This window comes from Thermobia domestica, chromosome 16 (genome assembly GCF_964235325.1).
Source record: "Thermobia domestica chromosome 16, izTheDome1.hap1.1, whole genome shotgun sequence".
Taxonomy (NCBI): Eukaryota; Metazoa; Arthropoda; class Insecta; order Zygentoma; family Lepismatidae; genus Thermobia; species Thermobia domestica.
In genome coordinates this window covers 139,540,684-139,562,188 of record NC_137469.1, presented here as the reverse complement: position 1 = coordinate 139,562,188, position 21,505 = coordinate 139,540,684, and the positions used below count along the sequence as shown (strand labels likewise).

Below are 21,505 nucleotides of genomic sequence, written 5' to 3'. Positions count from 1 at the left end.
TCTCAATCTGGCTCATCTTCTTTTATCTTACAATATATTCTTCAGTTTTTCAAACCACCGATGAACACACTAACTAAAGTATTTAAGTAACAGCAGGATCTCTATTACTAAAATACGTTTTCTTTTTTTCTACCAAATTTATTAATGGTGAAAAATGAATTATTAATAATTGCTTTCCTATTTTAAAGATCTAAAGTTTAAACAAATTTTATTATACATACCTATATATTGTTAACATTACCTTTAAACATTTTTGAATCGTAATGATGAAAACAAACTTTGTAATAATTAAAAATAAACTGAATTGATATTACAGATACGGTTGGTTACTTTCTTCACGCAAAATATTTTTTTGTATTTTATCTACAGAAAATGAGATGTGCTGAATTGTCGAGTACGCAAAGAATTGGACCAATAAGTTTCTTAAGTTTTACACCTGGTTTACGGAATCAATAAATTAATCAGTTAAAGAAATTACACTGTAACAACGAAGTTGCTGATATATTTATATCATAGTAAAGAAACTCGACTTTAGTAACTAATTAGTGAAAATACTTAAAAAACTTTAAAAATACACATTTACCGATTAGGAAAGCTGCAGAATAATCAAGGTAATTAAATTCAATAAATTGGTCGATTAAATTATATACTAAATAAGCTGTTGAAAGAAAGTTATCCATAAAATAAGGAATAACATTTCGTTAACACTTAAGTAACTAATTCCCGATTTTTAGAAGTGTTCACTAAATGGAGTTTAACACTAACAATAATGCTTTGTGAAAGAATTTGTTGGAATAGCATATTTAAAATATTAATGAGATAAACAACATTAAGCTGTATAATAACTCAGTAATATTTATACTTTAAATTATTCTCTATAGGACAGCAATTAACCTGTAGCATGTTTTGAGTACTATAAAACGACCACAAATATTACCGTCCTACTCAAAATCAATCGTAAGATCCGAGTCGAAATCATCACACAATTCTTCAATATTAACATCATTATTACTCGCTTCTTCATTTCCTTTTGTCACCCATTTCTCTGTATCCTCTTCCAATGTCTCTGGTGTTTTGTTCTGTTCCATGCCAACAGCTGATGACTTGTTCCTTGATGATCCTGGTCCTGAGTGTTGCATCCGTGAAACTTCAGGCAATCTCTCACTTAAAAGCTTCCAGTTATAAGAAGGATATGTTAGTTTCCCTGTCCTCTCCAACGATAAACGATTTATTGTTTTACTAAATGTAGAGAGTTCTTTCTGTGGCAGCAGATGTAACCAGAGCGCAAAGAATTCTAATGGCCACATCAGCTAATTCAGTGAGGTCTCGAAACCCTCTCCACCAAAGTAGTGAGCTCATTTGTTCCATTCCGTCCCGTGAAAACCTCCTTGCCCGGTTTCCTTCCCTGTGGCTATATTCAGTCAAATGTGATCTCAGTAAAACAAAATTCAATTCCATTTGTTTTCCAACTTCACAACGAAGTTTACTACATCCAGCAATTCTTCAGCCGTGAATTTGCAGCCGTGAAAAGTGGGATTGAGGAGATCTGCAGCCAGATGAATAGGACCCAAGCCGGATTCACTTCTTTGTTAATTTTTTCCATTATTCTGTTTTCTTCTGTTTTCGAAAGGATTGATTATGGTAAGTGGTCTGTCAGAGTTAGATGAAGGCTCTGGAATTTTGAGTGCAAAGTGTTTATCACTCATTGCTGAAGTTAATGACGATTCCTCACTCACGCGAGCGTTTGAAGCCCAGTTTCATTGGCAAGCACACTTTGGAGGCTTCCCCATCTTGTTTTTTCTGGCAACTTTGACGAAATTGTAATCCTTTTCTCCCTTGAGTTTTGTGTAAATAGTGCTTGCAGGTGATGGGTATGTTTAATTGTTTTAACAACATCAATTACACTTCCCAATAATGTCTTTACCGGTGGACATCCGATGGTGCCAGAACAAACCAAATGGAGAAGTTGAGCAAGTCAACCCAAAGATACTATACTAGGATACTTCTCTTTTAATAATTTAAAAGATGTTCTCATGTTGGACGCTTTGTTTTCTATGATTATTAAAAAATTTTCAGGGCTATGTTTTTACACAACATTCATAATCTCTTCAGACAAGTATTGTGCATCGTGTTGATTTTCTTTCGACAACGCTAAATCAACAAAAACAGGTCCATGCTTTAAAATGACGAAATAACTGATTGATTAATTTCTTAAGTTACCACAACCGTCGCACTGTAAATATAGGTTTCATGATTTCTCTAACTTCATTTTAGCTTCCCCTTGCATTTCACTGTGTTGAACATCCCAGTAACTCGTAGCAAGGCAATACCTTGATGGGAGAGAATACGAAGGACGAATTTTGTTTTTTAAAAAATTCAATCCACAAAGGGTGATCAACAAGTGACAGGGAACAAACACTAACGAAGATCGCTTTGGCAACGCTTTCCTTCAACGCTTTCTGTAAGACTTCATTAAGGTTCCATACGTCGGCATTTGTTTTAAGAACATCAATATTAAGATTCTATCAAAAATCCGAAATAGTAGATACGAGACTTCACATTTAAAACTGGGTCTGTCTCCTAAAGCTTTAACAAAGAGGGTTTATATAGATTTCTATGTTTGGACAACCTAAGGCTTCAAGCCATACTACGATTTGTTAATTGTTTAAGTCTAGGTGAAACTAATCCAAGTTTAAAAGCCGTTCACATTTTGATGAAGAAAGAGCATAGGTGAATAAGTATAGTAAAATAGTCCGAGATCAATCTTGACACGACAAAAGTGTGGTAATGTAGGTATCCCCTGGAGACATTAATCTCTCATGTTTCAACTCTGACTGATTTGTTCGTGAGCAATGACGTAAACTCGGAAAAGTTAATTATTTCTCAAGATTGACTTGATCGATGTTTTTCAAACTTAGGTACATGTATAGGTGTACACGAGGTCTTCGTCTGAAAATTGTAACAGCTCATTCCCACCATTTCCCCCTTTCAAAACGCTCGATTTAATATTTTGATCTAGTCTTTACCTATGAAGTTCTTCGAGAAAAATATAAAAAAATAGGTTTTAGATTTCGTCGTAACCTAGAATAACATATAACATCCAAAACTGTATTTCGGGTGGACCATTGTCAAAATTGCCTGCAAACCGCACCGCACATGAACGGGGTCAATTGGTTATTATTTTGCATATTTATAGTGAATGAATGAGAAAACCCGCTCGACAGACCCCAAAATATTAGAAAAGGTCAACGGTATGGTTAACAAGTCATAGAACTTCAAAATAATTGAACTTTCGGAAAATACCCATTTTTTGGGTAGGTAAATACAAAAGGGGTAAATACCCATTTTTTATTTACCTACTCACTGTGTAATTACCCGACCCACATCTCTATGCTGACGTGAAAGGAAATGATGCCTGCACACGCCAAATGCACGTTATATCATCACGCTACCACTACTACGAGACACCTAGTGGCAGAATTCTGAATTAGAGGTTAGTTGGATGGTGGATTTTCTTCAGTCCACGCGTATATGCGCGATTATTCCGTATAATTCTATAAATTTTAAGGTGAGTAATTACTGTTTATTTCAATAAACAGTATATTTGTATTACATATGTTTCCATCGTGTGATAAAGCCTAGCACACATTTGCTATTTTATTCTTAATGTAATGCACTAGTTATTACTTACATATGCAAAACATGTCTTCTATGCCTTAGGTTTTCTCTCACCCACAAAATTGAGGCATTTTCGATACTCCCATACTCTAAATTATTGGGGATCAATATAACTATGAGTAAACTTAATATTAAGTTAAACTATTGACTTTCTTAATATTAAGTTGTATTATTGGGGTGAATACGGTCCTGAATGCCCTTCTCAGTATTGCAGCAAACGTATTATTTGAAATCCTATTACCAAAAGAAAAGACGAAGTGAATAGCTCTCGCTGAAGCAAAATGTCTAAGGGAGACTGCCTAACAAGAGATACGATCATAACCCCTCTCTCAGAAGCATGAAGCGCTCGCTTTGTAAACGTTTAGTAGTAAAACAACATAAATAGCGCTCGGTAATGGAAATAGTCTATGAGGAATTTACTGTTAAAACACAGACTTAAACGTTCCATAACATCACTGCATATATGTGTGCGGTAGCTTCCAAATCCTAAAACCGACCCTAACAACATTTCATATTTTTAAAATATGCAGTCCGTATTTCTTATATTTTCAAAGGGTGTTCTCGCAGGTGCTTGTTCAGAGAAACACCCATAAAACATCTTCTATCATTCTCCTTACCAAAATACGGCGCAATGTTTCATGCGTTATTGAACTACTCCCCATTCATTATCTATTGCAAAACTTGCGATGGCAATACTGTTCCACTACAAATCCAAAGTAGAATACCGCTTCCATGCGATCTAAAATGCAGAATTACGATCTAAAATAAAGGATCGTGTTCCTCTCGAGACTAAGAGTTGGGAATGTTTCTTAGCAAAATATGGATCAATATTTCTTGCGTCTTGGAAAACATTTCGGCATTCTTTTCCTTTCACAAATTGTACAATTGGAATACTGTTCCTCCCGCAAATCCACAGGGCTCCTCCTTAGCTTCCATGATCAAAAAATAAACAAGCGTGTTTCTTTCTTTCGAGTTTAACTGTAGAAAAATGCCACAAATTTATAGGAAGCCCACGTCTATCCACGTTGAAACAAAGGCGAACGCAATTTCTGCGAGAATCAAATTTATCTCGGGAAGCTGCGCACCGCATGCTGAAACCTCTCTCGTAATTTCTATCTGTTTACCTTATTATATAGACACACTTTTTTCAGTATAGGAACACTTTTTCGAACACTTTTTAGTAGAATCACAATTAAAAAATTGATCGAGAAAAAAGAGAACCAAGTAATTACTGATCAGAGTAACAATGTTGCTAGATGAAAAAACTAAAAATAAAAAATGAAAAAATATCGAGAGCGTTCGTTTTTGAACATGCTACCTTGAGTGCAAATATTTCGGTACGATAACCACTAACTAGACCACGAGATGCTTCCACTCAGATACGAACGACTTTCCTCTTTCCTCCATTCATTCATTCTTGTTCATTTTCCATGTGTAAAGTCTTTTTTTCCGGAAACACTTCCCAATATGGTCACAGATTCTCGACAAATAAATCAGGAAATGTTATAACAGTATCTACATTATATTTAAACAACATAGTATCCACAAACAATAAAAAATAATAGTCATTACCCTATTCTGTTTAATCTCGCTTTCAGAATTACGTAAAAGCATACAATTACAAAGATCACACGAACTTGCACAGTTAATTTCAGCATTAACAATTGGTTTCAGCACTAAACTATAAACTATGAGCGGTACTCAATCATATTTCTTTCTTCGGTGGGGGCTCTGAGGGACCTCACCAAGGACTTCTATAAAAGCCTGACATATTTTCGTAACTAGTCGGATATTTCCGTGCAAATAAGGCGCTAACTTGTTCAAGAAGTCTCATATGCGGTTTGGATCCCCATATATTCCCAGTTATAATACCACAGTTCAGTGTTCCCCCAATGTTTCAAATGTCTAGAAAGAGACACTTTGAAATGTGTACACGTATAATAATAATAATAATAATAATAATAATAATAATAATAATAATAATAATAATAATAATAATAATAATAATTTTAATAATAATAATAATAATAATAATAATAATAATAATAATAATAATAATAATAATAATAATTAAGCTTGCCTATCATGTAATGTATCTCGAGCTATATTTCTTTTTTAGTTTAGTTGCCCACAAAACGAAGCAGATACACACCTCATACAACATAATGTTTTGCATTGGCTATGAGACATAACAAACACATAATCTTCAAACAACAATTTGGTTAGGCATGAAACAGATCACTTTTCCTTTTACATTATTTAGTCACTCACAAAATCTATAGTGTGTGTCAGCATATTTCGATTTATAACAAATAAATATTCACAAAATTCAGGTGATGTGGGTCCTTAGCCCCTCAACCATTCTTCTCAAAATGCAGATACCACTCGTTCATGGGGGCACGCTGGTTTAGTGTTAAAGCACATATCTCGTGCTTGGTGTTTCCTAGTTAGATTCTAGCTTGCGTTAATTATTTTCATAAGAAACACAATGTGCGTAAATTTCCTACGTGGTTCTCCCGCTTGCTCTCATTACAAATACACCAAACTACTAATACTAGTACTACTACTACTACTAAGAATGATAATATAAATACTTAGTTGGATTTGATGTGACTTGAAGAATATCGGCAAAAAATATGGACAATAAACACAAGAGAGAGAGACGTTAAAAAACATAACCTCTTACACTACGAGAAATAAGCACGGTGTGACAGTAAACTAACTTCTACAAAATGTAGGTGTACTCAATTTATATATACTTTATTTACTAAGCTTATAGGGTATGGGATATAGCGTACATAGATTTTCATCTTTTATTTTCGTTTTTCCTTGTGTAAATGCCGCTTAGGTAGTTTCACAGAGTTCACCAGCAAACCTATGGAGCTAGATGGTCATTAAATGTAAATTTCTTCAAATATAATCCCGTATCAGATAAAATTCATACTGTGCATAAGAACTCTGGTCGCCAGGTTTTATTGCTAGTGTCTAAAAATCGAGGCGGGCAAGGTTACCAATACGAGACATTTTGTCGGCTTTAATAACAAATGTCACCTCTCGAAACATTTATAATGAAATATACAAAGCACTGGAAAACTCATTTTCCGCTTGTTCCCCCGAAAAGGAACATTGTTGAGGCGGGATGGTAGTTCCACTTTTCTTTATTCCAGTATACAGAGCGGTTTCTTACTAATTTAATGACCCATACATTTGAACGAAGGAATATGAAAGCCAATGTTAGTTTTTATATTGATTTAAATTTATTGTTGGGGAACAACCCATCTTGTATTCTTGCCGAAAAAGAAAAGATCAGACATATGAATACACAAAGGGGCGATAAGCCATCGTCAGGTAAAGCAATCAACAAAGAATGAAGCTGTTCCACATACAGTTTCATGAGCGCCAATTGGTCGCCTGAGAGTTGAGTGATGAGAGGCCAAGCATCCATCGGGTGAGTGGCATTGGGGGACACGAAAACATCAAGTCAACAAAGACTTGTTCAGGGCAAATGGGGGTGGGACTGGGGAACTTCAACCGGAGAAAGGGTTGTCAGCAGACAGAAAGATCGTCAATCAGTGGGAATAGGGGAGAAAAAATGCAATCTTCCAGTCGCAACAAGGAAACTGTGCTTACCCAGCGGAAATAGAGGAAGAGTGGGGGCAATCACCTGTACACAAGAGGTAAACCGTTGACATTCAGCGCGGGAAAGGAGAGAAGGGGTGTTACCTGTTAACAACAAGGAAACTGTAAGCATTCAGGGGAAGAGGTAGAGAAGTAATTGACATATGTCTACGTGAGCATCTCCCTGATTCATGCAGAACACCTTAGTATCAGGTGATGGTTTGGGCGTGGCTAGACTGCACCTGCGTTACTAATTAGATAGAATACTTGGTTTCTATGATCAGAGGACTTGCTAACCCAAACGTTTCTCAGTTGAGAGAAAGCAAGGCTGGCAGACGGATGGCTATATCTACGTTTCTGCAAAAGCAAGTTCGTTTCGCAACGAAAAATAAATGAAAAATAAAGGAAAAATAAATAAATATTCATTCCTTCTTCCTTTTCCTGCACATCTTGTTCCTGTTCATACATTTTTTAATAGTTTCAGAACAATTTTAATATATTCCCACTCAATGAGTGTTCTATTAAGAGAAATTATTTAACAAAGAGTTTCTGCACGAGTTTTTAAGAACGAGTAATCTATTACGAACTTTTTAGTAGGATCACAATTAAAAATTATTTTTCGATTTAATTAGAGAGAAAAAGCTTGTGGGAGCTAGGGACCGCGTTTCAAGGCTTATAGCGGAGTTTTGATGGTCCGAGAAAAAAATTAATTTTATTATTCTAGTAATTAATTACGAGAGAAATAATTTTTAAAATTTCGATTAAAGAATCGTGTAGGATTTCATTTTTTTTTCATTCGCTCAACCACGTTACTGTCAGCTGGTTCCTTGAGCATTCAAAACCATCGTTGCGAATGATTATTCTTTTGGGTTTATTTATTTCATAATTTCGAAGAAGGGAAGGGGGAAAAGGGCGTGAAACCAAAACAGGGATTGGAGAAAAAAGAATAAAATAAAATAAAAATAACATAAAAACAAACAAAAAGAAACAAAAATTGCAGCTTAATATTTGCTTAACTCTACTCAGATTTCTAGTCCTGTGAGATTTTGTGTTTTTTTGGTTTTATTGAGTTTTTTGCGTGTGTTGTTTTGTATGTCGTATGTTTTGTGTTTTAGTGTATACTTTTTTGTCATCTTCTTTCTTCTTTTCTTCAGGTTTTCACTATGTGTTTGGTTTCTCTGGTGTCTACCTGCATTTCTCTCCTATGTGTTCTATTTCACATTTGCACTGTTTACACTGGCTTTTCACCTGCATATTTTACCTCTTTTCACTATCCTGCATCAACACTACACTACATTCACTACAGATATTGACACTGACTACTTTTGATGAAATCACTAACCTTCACCAACTAGTACTTACACTATAAAACACACACACTACACTTACTTTTATCTAAATTTCCACATTTTCAAAACTTTTAATTTTTTTATGCTTCTATATAAGCGTTTTCTGTTACTTTTGGTTTAATGCTTTAGTGTTCTCAGTTGCGTATCAGTGCCAGTTTCCACCCATTTGTGCTGGCTTGAGGTCTAGGGCCCATTCAGAGCACTTAGTGCAGGCCCTGGTCCGTTTTATCCTTCGGCCGCCACGCCCGGGATGGGCCGTCCTATTGGCGAGAGTTGCTCTATGTTTTCTCTCTGAGACACTATCCTCGCTTCATCTCTACTCATGCACTCACGCAACATTCACTCTTGCACCGGAGTTCCTTTCCAAACCTAGAGGCTGGAGGTGCAGCACGCATTCTGGTCCTGGGCGAAAACACGGTAATCCAGTTCTTGGGTTCCAGGAGTCTTTTCTCCGGTCCGAGGACTTCTTCGCACATTCTTCCACTTGCACTCATCCTTCTATTCTTCTTCTGTAAGTTTTTCGTCTTAGTTCGGAGTATTTATTTGTCAAATTTTCCAATTTTTTGCAGTCTTCCTCTACTTCTATTATTTCTTTTAACGGTTTTTCTCTTATTTGAGTTCTTAGTTCTAAAATTTCTTCTAATAATGGACACCACATGACATGGTGCTCAGGAGTTCCTTCTCCGCGTTTACACATTGGGCTGGGTCTTAACTTGATTCTGTGGAGGTGTTATTCGTATGGTCCATGGCCTGATAGATAATGAACCAATCTATATGTTGAAATTAAGTGATTTATTTTTAGTCTGTCGACGATGCTAGGAAAGATTCTATGTAATCGTTGCCCTCCACTGTATTCCTGCCAGTCTTTATCCCATAGTTGTATTATTTTGTCATGAATTTCTTTCTCATCTTCTAGATCCCTGTTAAAAATTTCTGTAATTTTCCTTTTCTCTTATTTTCTTAACCAGTAATTAGTTGCCCTTTGCAATAACACATAGTTCATTGCTTGGATACCAAGGATTATACAGAGTGCGCTATCGGAAGTAGTGCTAAAAGCTCCAGACATTCTGATTAATATTTTTTGTGGTCTATTGATTTGGTTTTTTTTAGGTGTTATTTCTTAATAGCCTATTAATCCAAACGCTGGATGCGTACGCCATGGTAGCTGACAAAATAATTTCTTGGTATAGTCTTAGTACTTTTAACGGTAGCCTGTATCTGTTTCTTGCAATCGTGGTCAATTTATTCGCTACACTGTTTCCCCTTTTTTACTATATATTTCAAATGTTCATCAAATTTTAGTCTATCGTCAAGCATTATGCCAAGGTATTTTATGCTTTGCACTCGTTCTAATCCTACTCCATTTAATTTTATAGTCGGATTTCTGTGTAGTTTTGTGCCGAAAATTAGATATTCGGTTTTCTTTGATGATATCCTTAATTTACTCTCCATTCTCCATTCTTCAAGTGTTTCTGTTATCTTTTTAACTTTTCTTCTAATTCCCTTCGACTGTTTCCTGATGTTATTACGACGTCATCGGTGAATGCCACTATATTATCTACTTCTTGCTTTTTGTTTATTTTTTCCAAGCATGGTTGTAATTCTATGACCCACATTAGGGGTCCTAATATTGATCCTTGCGGGCATTCTTTCTGTTTTAATTACTATGTCGCCCTCTTCATTGGGTATTATTGATTTTCTTATATACGAAAGATCAATACATAGCGTATTTCTTTTCTGAAGTGTGCATATGATTTCACAATTTCTTAATGTTGCTGTTTAAAATGCTAGTACAGGAATTCCCCTCTTTAGTGCAGAAATTCCCTCATTGCATGTTATCGCCATTTTAGGTGAGGTGGGATTAGGCAAGATGGGAAATCCCATCTCGCCTAAAATAGCGGATATTTTTATCTTGGAGACATAAGTGGCTAATAAATCGTTAGACCACATGAGATTAGGCGAGATGGGAGAACATCTAACAAGTAATAGTGGCATGTACTACTTACGCTATCTCGCAATTGATTTAAATATATTGTTAACTGTGATTTTAAATGTTTAATATCAATACTCGTATTTAATGTAACTTAGTTTATTCAGTCTGAATTTATGTTTAATCTAAAGTGACCGCGACAACTTGCGAAGCGTGGGTTCTACACCAATCGTAGAACTGCTTTTCTCACTCTTGATGTATCCAGAGATTTTGCACGATTCGTGAAGCTGTCTTCCGAACGCACATTTGAGAAAACGTGAAAGAACACAAGTGCACCAACAATATGCTATAGCCAAACTTAGAAAAATCTCGAGTGAGCGACAAAACAAAATTTAGAGACCTATAGCATGAATACCAACAAGTATTTGAATTAAACGGTAACATTAATATTATTAGTACGTATGCGTGAAGTGTCCAAACTAGTGCATACTCTCATGTAACATTCCTTTCAAGTGAAGTAGGAAAGACCAACTGCACTCAGTACACAGCCACTACACAAGGCATCGTAATCATAATTTCTTACAAAGGTATGTACGTCGCGCCATTTAATTAACAGCACATGAATCAAGAACTGTGTGGTCTTTTGTTATGAGCAGTTGTTACAAGTCTGGATACCTCTTTAGAGCCAAATTATATGACCGTTTTCTTACTGCTTTCTAAACATTTTTACATCAAATTGACAAGTAATAAACAATACTAAGTTAACACTAACAACAATTCCAATACGCATGTAAAATAACAACAATAAAAGAAAACAGCAAGAGACTTGTGCAAGGGCGCCCATGCTGTGGTTTTCAAAAGGGGCAAGTATAAGCGACGTTTCAAAAATAGTTTCAAATTTTGCTGTAACTAATGTAAACGAATTCTGTTGGATTCTCGATATTCTGAAGTACAATTTCCTCTAGGGAGGGCGAACGCCCTACCTTGCGCCCCTGATGGTCGCCCTTGGACCTGTGACATTATACATCACAATTAAGGTTGCCAACAGGCCGGTTTTTCACCGGCCTGGCATGAAATATTGCTGTTAATTTGATTAAAGCCGGTGACCGGTACAAACTTCTTACCAGCCTCTTTATGACCGTAGTTCGAAGTATAGATTTAAAAAGAAACATTCATTCTGTAGATCCAAAACTATCGCCTTTCACTATCTATCAACAAGTAATATATTTTGTTCTTCTGTTTAGATAATTTTAAAGAGATGACAGATACTGTATCAGGGAAAATTTGAAATTTATTTGTAAGGAATTTTATACATTTATTGAGAGTGAAAAAGGACTTCTTAAAGCAATTTCTTGTAGTTGAAGTTTAAGTTCAAAGAATAAATTTCATTTTCCAAATCCAAAATTGTCACGTTAAGATTAATATACTGTTGTTCATCTGTTTCGATAATTTAAAGAAGTGACAGTTACTGGTAAATAAAATAAAATAATCAACTTCGACTTCAGTTTCTCATTTCTAGCACAATGTATCTATTAGGCTTATTAGTGAATGTACTCAGGATATGGAGAATACAGGTGGGTAATGCACATTTGCTCACGATAGTACATTCCCTTCCCAGGAATGGGTCTGAACAGAGACACTCCACACTTAGACCTATATCATAGGGAATTTTGAAGCGGTGCCGGTTTATTTATTTTCCAGAGGTCGCAACCCTAATCACAATATGTATTTTTAAATTTTTATTTGTTTTAAGTCGTAACACAACACGAAGGTTATAGAGTTAGCTATATATAGGTCATAATTAAAGAGAATCAAAATATGAAATTTTATATTCTAAGCCATATCTCATATTCTAAGCCGCGCGTTTTAAATTTTCATATTTCATAATATTTTGACAAAATTCTCGTATTAAGTAATAAATATTAATATTAGTGTATCTGTCACATGCCTAAACAAAATCTCTAACTTCGTAGGCCTTGTATGACCACCTGTTCTCCTCGATCTGGTGTTCCTGTCTCACCAGATCAATACCAATGAACTGAAGTCTATCTCCCAGTAAAATTTACGGTGGAGGCATAGGCGTAAGTAGCCCCCGCGTCTTGAGGGGGCGAAAATAGAGGCGCATAGCTAAAGATTGCAGGGGGCGCTGAAGATTCAAGTTACGCCGTGGAGGGCATTTCTGGTAATTTTGAAGGGCGTTTTAAAGAAGGATCGCATCCTCTTTTTCGTTCCAGGGGACGTTCCGACATCGCAGGATATAAAATCCTACAATATGATCATAACTTCACAGATTTTAACCCATGATATGCGAACCTTTGGAAATCAAGCCCTGGCTATTGCAAATTAAGACTTAAGTACGTACCATCTACAATGCAATCCGCTCATTTGAAAGTAAAACGTACCTCTCCTCTCTTGGCAGGATATTTCTTCATAGTAGCCTCAGTTTACTTTATATCATCATCATCATCATAGGTATTCTGCCTTTATTGGCAGGTCACTTGCTGCAGCTGAGAAGCTTCCATGCTCCACGGTCCTCCGCTAACCTTTTTGTCTTCGCGTATTATCTTTCTGTTTTAATATCATCCATTAATTGTAGTCTCCTTCGCCCCCTCTCTCTCTTTCCCGCCACCATACCCTCTAGGACGTCCCTCATGATACAATATCTTCTTAGGCAATTTCCAACCAGTTTCTCTTCCTCTTCCTAATAATATCTAAAAGTGTTCTTTTCTCACCCACCATTTCTAACACTCCCTCATTCGTTTTCCGCTCTACCCAACTAATTCTTTCCATTCTTCTCCATACCCACATTTCGAAGGCTTCCAGTCGATTTTCGTCACCTTTACGTAATGTCCACGTTTCCGCCCCATACTGTACAACACTCCACACGAAGCATTTTATGAGTCTTTTTCTCAACTCTTTCTTCAAGGTCCCACAAAACAGACTTTTCTTCCTCCTAAAGGCTTCTTTCGCCATTCCTATCCTTGCTTTTATTTCTCGTTCGCATTTCATGTCATTACTAAGAATACTACCCAGGTATCAAAAACTATTCACTTGTTCTATTTTCTCCCCTCCTACTTTTATATTTGACACAGACCCCTTCGTTCCAATTACCATGGCTTTTGTCTTTCTAACATTTATTTTCATCCCATATTCTTCAGAGCCCTTTCTTATTTTTTCTAACATTTTATTGATTTTCTTTTCAAATTCTGCAAGAATCGCCATATCGTCTGCAAATCTTATGCATCTAATCATTCTACCTCCTACCGAAATACCATCATCATCATGTAAACTCTTTTTCACTATCTCTTCTAGATAGACATTAAATAGTGTTGGCGAGAAGCAGCATCCTTGTCGAATTCCCCTTCCAATTGCACTCTCTTCCATCAGTTCTTCCCCTATCCTAACACTTACTTGTTGGTTCATGTAAGTTTTTTATGAGTCTTCTATCTTTCCATTCCAACCCTATCTTTGTTAGAACTCCCAACAACAATTCCCAATTCACGCGGTCAAAAGCCTTTTCTAGATCAATAAATACAACATACACCTCTTTCCCTTTTTCTATAAATCTTTCACCGATCGCCCTTAATAATCCAATAGCATCTCTTGTGCCCTTGCCTCTTCTGAACCCGAACTGCTCCTCCTCAACATCTTTATTTGTTCTTCCATATAACCTTCTGTTCAATATTCGGAGCAGACTTTTAGCTGCATGAGATATGAGACTAATAGTTCTATAATCCTCACATCTCTTTGGGTTCGATTTCTTAGCCATCGGTATCATGATCGTTTTCAGAAAGTCTTTTCGCCATTCTCCTGTTTCATATATTTCATTGCATAGTCGCAACAATTCTTTCTTTCCCTTGTCTCCTATATTTTTAATGAATTCGATTGGTATGTTATCTATTCCGGTTGCCTTTCCATTCCTAATCTCGGATATAGCCTTTTCAAACTCATCCCGAAGAATACTAAATCCTTTATCATCTTCGCCTACTTCATTTTCTACTTCAACATTTAGGCTACACGATCTATCCCTACTCTCATATAAGTCTTCAACGTATTCTTTCCACCTTCCTATGACCTCATTTTTCTCGCTGACTACCTTCCCATTCTTATTTTCTACTGTCATCATAATATCCCCTTGTTTCCTTCGAAACTCCATAGATTTCACCTCCTTGTACATTTCCTCATATTTCCCAACTCTTTCTAATTCTTCTATGTCCTCGCAAACTCTTCACTCGCTCTGTCTGTTTCTCTCCGTAACTCATTATTCAACTTTCTGTACACCTTTCTGCCCTCTTCTGTATCAACCTGTTTGCACGTCTCCCTTTCCCTCATTTTCTGCAACATCTGCTCTGTAACCCATGGTTTCTTAGCCGTTTTGTGTTGGCGGTAACCTACTGCTTCTTCTACAGCCTGCTGTAAGCAAAGTGTAATGTATTCCCACTGTGCTTTACTATCTGCGGCTATTCTTTTCTGGTTTGAACATTTTTCTTCGAATTTTTCAACGAAAAGTTTTCTTATTTCCTCTTTTTTTAACTTTTCAGTATTCAACACTTTGTTACCTACTTTTCTTCTGTCTACATTTTTCGGTTGAATATCTACTTCCTCCAGCACAAGATTATGATCAGAGAAAATATCAGCCCCGGTAAGGGTCTTCGCGTTCTTTAAGCTATTCCGATACCTGTCCTGAATCATAACATAGTCTATCAGATATCTTCCGCCGTCTATTGGTGATTTCCATGTATATCTTCTCTTGTGCTGATTCAACCAAGTGTTCCCAATTACTAGTGAATTCTGTCTACAGAAATTCACCAGTCCCTCTCCCCTTTCATTTCTTTCGCCTAAACCATATTTGCCTACGATACTACCTTCCTGTTTTTCTCCCACAACTGCGTTGAAATCTCCCATTAGAATTACGCATGCACCCTTCTTCTCTCAATCTATAATTTCTTCTATTTTCTCATTATTTTCCTCTACTTCTTCATTTGCATGCGAAGTCGTCGGTGCATATGTCTGTATCACTACTAGATCCTTCGTTTTCCCTTTAAGTCTTAACAACATAACTCTATCATCAATAAATTCTACTTTCTCTACCTTCTCCTTTAAGCGCTTTCCAAGAATTATTCCTACGCCATTATGACCGCCCTTTTCATTACCTGAGTAAAACATTCTATATCCTTCGCTGTTCAATACCCCATTATCTTTCCATCTAACTGCACAAACGCCTACCAAATCTAAATTATTTTGTTTCATTTCTTCTTTAAGATTTTCTAATTTTCCTCCCTGTAACATAGTACGTACGTTCCATGTCCCTATCCTAAACCTTTTGCTCTTCCCTGTCTTTCTTTCTCTGTTTGTCTTCCCCCCATTATTACTTTCTCGTCCAATAGTCCTTCCCAAGCCATCCCCCTCCCGGAGATCCGAATGGGAGGATATTTTACCTCCGGAACTACATTTTGACCTGCGAAAGACCATTGTTCATATGTTCTATTTTTGCTGTCAGCAAACTAGGGAAAATAGAGTGGTGGCTTCCCGTTGCTTTCCACCCCGCAGTATCCCAGCCGTTAAAGTCACTCTGACCACGCCTGGGACTAATGTCCAAGTTGCCGTACCAATCACTATGATTTCCGCCAACTTGGCTACTTTAGAACTGCTGCCTTCTCCCAGAACACTCTTCGTCTGGCTACTCCGTTTAGACCAATTCGGTAGGGGTGGCCCTTCTGGTAGTAAACTACCACCGACACAGCTCTAAAGTTCACTGTAGCACGCAATCCTCCCCATCCCGACACATAAGTGTCTTCGTAAAGGTGGTGTTTATAAGAAAGAGACAATGCCAGCGTTGCATTTCCTTGTATCCCCAACGTTCTAAATTTTAATCATTTTACTTCAGTATATCCCAGCATAGACGGATCTGTGTGACGCCAACACAAAACTGGAAGTTCTGGGGATGACAGTTGAACACTCCCAGGCTTGTATCCCTTTGTTTTATTATTAATGTACAACTTTAAGATTTCCATTTCGTGATTTAAATGTAAGGCGGTATAATTCACCTCTCAAAAAGTACATAATATTTTGGTCTCTTTATTTCCGTATATCCTTAAAACTTTGGCTCTCTTTAGTTATAAGTATAATGTTATGGGAAGATGAGACATAAAGACAGTGGCGGATCTATCCTGGGATTGGGGGCCTAAGGCCCCAGTTTTTTAGTGACAAAAATAATTTACCCTATTATTAGTATTTTTTGGAAGTTTATAGTAATCTCACGATATATCTACCATAGTCTGGATTCTGGCTGTCCCCCAGTTTTCACCATCTAGATCCCCCTCTGCATAAAACAATCGATAGATGAAATTGTGCTGAACAAAATATTTTGAAACCAAAATCTTATCTGTATTCTTCGAGAAAAACGTATTGACATGGCGCACAAAGCATGTCATTTGTTGTTAATAACTTATTTACTTTATTATGTTTTTTACAGATTGTTTATTTACATTTGTACTCTCTATTGTTTACCTCAGTTCTATTACAGTAACACCCATAATACTTATAAAATAGTTCATAAAAAATGTAAGGAGTGGCGTGCCGTGGAAAATCAGCACTGGGGCGAAAGTATAATCCGGCGCCCCCCTACATATGAGTGAAGTCGACAGATCAACCACAAAGTGCCACCATAGTTGGCAATAAGTGTAAGAAAATTTAAAAAAATAAACCCTGCTTTTCCTTGATTTTGAGCACTTATTATTACTTTTCCTTCTATTTTGTATATATCTTTTCTTCCCCCGAATTTTGCGCCCCTTTTACTTCGGCGCCCGGGGCTTTAGCCCCGCTCGTTCCCCTCCCCACGCCACGGTACTGAACGTAAGTCATTCCTAAGTTGCAAAAATGTATTTTCTATTCGCTATTATATTTTTATTGCATAATATCGAAAACTTGTTTCACATCCATGTACTAAATCTAATTAAATCTTTATTACAGGTATGGAAAGGTTGTAATAATAAAACAGTTGAAGATCAGGGGATAGGTAACAGCAGCGATGGTATCGACTGGCATGAGGCTGACTTTAAGGATTGGTCTGCTGTTATATATCCTTTCCCATTGCCTTCTAAGAAGACAAATGCCATTCGATAAATACTGAGGACAGTAAATTTATACAAATATTCTAATTTGAGAATTACGAAATTCTTTACCTACCATGAGTGCTGTCAGATTGATTTATTTTTATTTTAGTTTATTTTATTATTATTTTACAAGGCAGTAAGTGGAAGTTCCTCGTTTTAGGGGTACCGAACTGAAGTGAGTTTCGAAACCTATTTAAGACTAAATAACATTCTGCATTTATTTAAGGATAAATTAATATTTAAATTTGATACATACAACTAATATTTAAAATGAAGTACATTGAAAACACAAGTGGATGTTTAAAACTGGTTTTCTTTATCTCTCTTCTTGTTTATATTTTTATTTGATAATTACTTCCCTTCTTGTTCTGTGATATTTTTGTGACAAATCAGTGTAAAAACTACAGTATACTGTAAGCGTCACAGGAAGAACATTGTAAAGGAACACGGGGGAATGCCGCGCAATGGGTAATATCGCACAGATGCGTAGTGAAGTACTGGAAAGCATGGCAACGCTGGAAACGCGTGCCTCACGTTTGTAGTGGAACTAATAAGAACTGCCAAAAATATTACCCCAGTGCTCATCTTATTTGTCGCATGAGAGTACGTTTTCCAAGAAAATTTATTTTTGGATTATTTTTTTCCCGAGGAGACTTAAGAGAGGTCAAAACTTGTGGAAGTTCATTGCATAATATTGCTATAGAAGTAAAACTTATATATCAAAGAATTATATCATGTATTTTTCTTTCCTGTAAAATCTAGATGTTTGATAAATGAAGTTATGTTGAACGAACAAGAGCGGGAATACCACACACTCGTTATATTATAATTCCGCTCGGTATTCATCATTCTGTCTGGCCATTCACAGTGGATAGTAGATTTCTAACAAGTACAAATTTAAAAGTATAAAAAGAAATGGAAGATTTGTCGTATAAAGCAAGTTAATTTTATGAAAATTTTATTTTCAATGAGACATATTTTCAAGTGCACCTGATTCTGAGGACAGATGAAGAACTGATGTGTGATGATGACGAACAGGATGGTGGTGACGTATCAAGTTCTAGGAAGCTTAGGCTTTATCTCTAACGATTTCGGAAGAGATATAGAGTTATATTATTAAAATGAATTAGCATGCAGTGTTTAGCGTTCCGTGGTGATAAACATAAAAGAGCATATCATATCAGCGATGAGACTCACGGAGACTTTATCGAGATTTTTTTTTTTTAAAAATCGTTCTTTTTATTTTTTTTTTCCGTACTGAATCAAGGAGCCCAACCTCTCTTGTGCTAGTTAGTGTGTCAGCTAAGATCAAGTGTTGCAATACGCATTTGGGAGCAAGGCACACATACACCACTTAGAGGGTCGACGGAAGTTTTCACTTTCGAAGGGCAAACTTGCTTTTTGATTTTCATCTCATCATCTTGTTCATCTTTTTCATTATCTGGGCTTCGGCCCTCGGCAGCTTCATTACGATGGCGGACTCTAGCATTCCTAATGGACAATCGAATCTCGGTAAACATATCGGCTTACCCGCTATAGTTTCTTCAAACCTAGGCACACAGTCTGCACAAACGGCACCCGTTGCACCTTCTAACCGCACTCGGCACTTTTCTTGGGGAAGTGAGTCAATACCGTCTGTATCTAGAGAAAGGCATCCATCTAATACTTCTACTCAGTCAGCGAAACGCATACGATCACGGTCCCCAACAGTGTCAATGGATGTAAAACTCATTCCACAGCATAACAATATTGCTACTGGGGTTCAAGGTACATCCTCAATGCAGACGAATATCGATCCCCTTTATCATTTCATACTTACAGACTACGACACAAAGTACACCAATCCCAAACTGATTTTTCTGCAAATCATGAAATATGTTCCACGGGTACGGGATACTCTGGTCCAAATTGTTCCCACTAAAAACGGCTACATACTTAAATCTAAAGATCCGAATTTTGGAATCACTATCCGCAACAAAGCCTCCTACGAAATCTTCGGCAAAAACGCCAAACTAACAAAACTGACGGACAAGCGGCAGAAACAACCTCCACCACCTCGGAAACCACCATTTCTATCAGTCGTTATTAGAGGTGTCTCTCCAGAGCTTACCGATGCTGAAATCCAGGAGGAATTAAAGCAAGAAGGGATCTCGGTGGATAAATGCAATCGTATTAGGAATAATAATGGTCCGACATACATGGTCCGTGTACTTTCTAAGCAACAGGACACTATTGATTACCTGTTACGTTTCGGTGCACCCATTTACAAGAAAATACATCGTGTAGAACCATCTAAAACACAAGCACCATTACCTATTCGCTGCGAAAAATGTCAGATATATAATGATCATATTACAGCAGCTTGTTCTAATCAATCTAAGTGCGGATATTGTTCGGGGCTACATGAAACCAAAGCTTGTCCCAACTTACGAGGACCACCCAAATGTAACACCTGCGGCAGTGGGGATCATCCTACATATAGCTATCGTTGCAAAGCGAAGCCAGTACCGAAACCAGAACACCCGGAACTAACAGTACCACTAAAAACGACCGATACAACAACCCAACCTAACCAATCCATCTTACCACCGATAACAGTCGAAGATCTTCGCTACATCAGTTTAGTACTTCAAAATATCTTTCCCTTTCAGCGGGCCAATATCCTTCACCACATTATCGCAGCGGCAAAATCAATATTTCACATCAATCTCAATGCAACATACTCTAACAATTATGTTCATTTTCACATTGGATCACTGGAAACAGCTGTTTAATACAATCCGGATAGCATTCTTCATTATGGGTATTACTTTCTTATTTGTTAACATTCGATCCTTTTTGCAGCATAAACTATTATTAGAAGCACTGTTGTTGGAGGAACGTATCAATGTCTTTGCACTTAATGAAACTGCATTAAAACCGAGCATGCCAGCCCGCATTCCGGGCTACCAATTACAACGCCATGACTATCATGATCACCTAGCTCGTGCGCAAGGCGGAGTTGCAATAGGCTTTTCTCCAAAATATCCAGTAAGATCGTACAAACCGCCATCTTTCAGTACTTTTCCGGAATATCTCCTTTACTCCATATACTTTCCATCTATAATCATAAATTTTAGTACGATTTATATTCGTCCACGTCAACCTATCCCGCTAGAATATTTCCAATACATTGCCAATAATTATCGAAATATTATTATCATGGCGGACATTAATATCCATAGTAGAAGTGATCGTGAGAAAGCAGATTTTCAACAGTATTTAACTAACAATCTCCATCTTCATCTACATGTCTTTCCATCGCACACTAGACCTGTCAGTCAGACCACGCCTGACGTTGTCATTACTTCTCTGAATCTCCTTTCAGACTGTCAGCTAGAAGTTTTGGACTCGATTGGGAGTGATCATCATCCAGTAAAACTCACACTAACTCGAGGGCAACGACCACGCCAAGATATCGCCCCTCGTCTTGTTTCGAGATATGATAAGGCTAACTGGCCTCTTTTCCGGCGGGATCTTGAACGCATTCTTCATTCTGAAACTCCTCCAACTAATGAAACTGAGTTAGTTTCCTGTGTTACAACTGTCACTAAAGCCATCCAAATTAGTTCTCAGGACCATATTCCAACAGAGCAAGTGCACCCACACAGACCGAAATTACCGCCAACCTACATTCCACTCATACAGCAAGCTCGAAAACATCTTCGTGAATATTATAGGACTGGGAATGATTCATATTTACACCTACATCATCAATGGCAAAGAGCAGTTCGCAATTATCTTGTTGCGTATAAACGTAGAAACTGGATCAAAAC

The 21,505-nt window shown here is 37.0% G+C and overlaps 1 long non-coding RNA gene across 1 annotated transcript in view; it reads left to right on the top strand.

Moving 5' to 3' along the window:
- LOC145672814 (uncharacterized) overlaps positions 1–18,409 on the top strand; it is a 105,055-nt gene extending 86,646 nt beyond the window's left edge. Inside the window, exon 2 of the long non-coding RNA XR_014128676.1 lies at positions 17,548–18,409. This is a non-coding gene — a long non-coding RNA (uncharacterized LOC145672814). The remainder of the gene's footprint in view (positions 1–17,547) is intronic.
- Positions 18,410–21,505: the final 3,096 nt, after the last annotated feature.